The sequence below is a fragment of the Elephantulus edwardii genome, unplaced genomic scaffold (assembly GCF_000299155.1).
Source record: "Elephantulus edwardii isolate Elephantulus edwardi_28Jun2011 unplaced genomic scaffold, EleEdw1.0 scaffold00132, whole genome shotgun sequence".
Lineage (NCBI taxonomy): Eukaryota > Metazoa > Chordata > Mammalia > Macroscelidea > Macroscelididae > Elephantulus > Elephantulus edwardii.
In genome coordinates this window covers 1,367,614-1,369,912 of record NW_006399882.1, presented here as the reverse complement: position 1 = coordinate 1,369,912, position 2,299 = coordinate 1,367,614, and positions in this window count along the sequence as shown.

The following is a 2,299-nucleotide window of genomic DNA, read 5'->3' as shown; positions in this document are numbered from 1 at the left end:
TGGTCCAGTGGTGATACTCTTTGTCTTCTTGACATTGAGCCTCAATCCATACTGAAGGCTACAGTCCTTGACCCTCTGCAGCGTGCGCTTCCAGTCCTCCTCAGTTTCAACAAGCAGGGTTGTGTCATCTGCATAACGCAGATTGTTAATAGACCTTCCACCAATCCTGACGCCACACTTCTCCTCATAGAGCCCAGCCTCTTGGATAATCTGTTCTGCATACAGGTGGAAAAGGTATGGAGATAGGACACATCCCTGGCATACGCCTTTCCCAATTTTGAACCATGCACTGTTTCCTTGCTCTGTTCTGATGACTGCCTCTTGGTCCAAGTATAAGTTTCGAATTAGAATGATCAAGTGTTCTGGGACTCCCATTCTTCTCAGAGTCAGTCACAGTTTGTTATGATCCACATAGTCAAATGCCTTTGCATAATCAATGAAACACAGATAGACATTCTTCTGGTATTCTTGCTTTCAGCTAAGATCCATCTAACATACAATATCCCTAGTACCACAACCCCTTCTAAACCCAGCCTGGACTTCTGGCAGTTCTCTGCTGATGTGCTGTTCCAGTTGTTCTTGGAAAATCTTCAGTAGAATCTTGCTTGCATGTGAAATCAATGATATCGTTCTATAGTTTTCACAATCTGTTGGGTCACCCTTCTTTGGAATGAGAACAAATGTAGATCTCTTCCAGTCAGTTGGCCAAGTGGTTGTTCTCCAGATTTCTTGGCACAACTTGGTGAGCACATCCAGGGAAGCATCTGTGAGCTGAAATACGTCAATTGGTATACCATGTACTCCTGGGGCCTTATTTTTTGCTCTTTCCTTCCAAGCAGCTTGAACTTCTTCCTTCATCACCAGAGGCTCTTGCTCATATGTGATTTCATTAAATTTTTCTGTGTCTGCCAGTTCCTTTTGATACAGTGACTCAGTATATTCTTTCCATCTTCTATTAATACTTTCTGGATCTTTTAATATTCTGCCCAAAGCATCCTTGATTATAGCAACTCGAGGTTTGAATTTGTTCTTCAATTCCTTGAGCTTAAGAAATGCTGAGCAAGTTTGGCCCTTTTGATTTTCTGACTCCAGCTTCTTGCACATTTCATTGTAATATTTTGCTTTGTCATCCCATGCTGCCCTTTGGAATCTTCTGTTCAGCTCTTTAGTACCTTGAATCCTTCCTTAGGCTTTGGCTTCTCTGTACTCCAATGCAATCTTCAGAGTTTTTTCTGACATCCATTTTGGTCTTTTCTTCCTCTTCTGTCTTTGTAATGACTGTCTGCACTTTTCCTGGATGATACATTTGACATCCTCCCACAACTCATCAGTTCTTCGCTCATTCGTGTTCAAGGCCTCAAACCTGTTCCTGAGATGGTTCTGAAATTCTGGTGGGATGAACTCAAAGTCATATTTTGGTTCCCGTGGATTCGGTTTAATTTTCCTCAGCTTCAGCTTGAACTTGCATATGAGTAGCTGGTGGTCTGTTTCACAATCAGCTCCTGGCCTTGTTTTCACAGCTGATATTGAGCTTCTCCAGCGGTTTTTTTCTGCAGATTTAATTGATCTGATTCCTATGCATACCATCAGGTGAAATCCATGTATATAACCTGCGTTTATGTTTCTTATAAAACGTATTTGCAATGAGTAGGTCATTGATTGTGCAAAATTCAATCATTCTATCTCCAGCTTCATTTCTCTCACCAAGTCTATGTTTTCCAACTACTGATTCTTCTCATTTCCCAACTTTTGCGTTCCAGTCACCCGTTATTATCAATGCATCTTGATTGCATGTTCAATCGATCTCTGACTGTAAAAGTTGGTAGAAATCATCTATTTCTTCTTCTTTGGCTCTGGTTGTTGGTGCATATATCTGAATGGTAGTGGTATTCACTGGACTTCCTTGTACATGTATGGATATTATCCTGTCATTCACAATGTTGTATTTCAAGACGGATCTAGAAATTACCTTTTTTTAACTATGAAAGCAACTCCATTTTTCCTCACCTTTTCATCTCCAGAGTAATATATCATGACCGTCTGACTCAAAATGTCCCATGCTGGTCCATCTCATCTCTCCAATGCCTAGTATGTCAATATTTATGTGCTAGGAGTTGGGAAAAGCCCAAAAGTACAAAACAGCAATTCACTTGAAGATGATCTCAAGAGACACCAGTCGAGGGATAAAGAAGGAGACTGAGAAGGGAAGACAAGCCTGTGGTAACCGCAGTTGGATTCTCTCAGTGAAATCTAAGAACCAGGCTAGAAAATGTATTCCAAAATTATCCTGTCTGGTGGG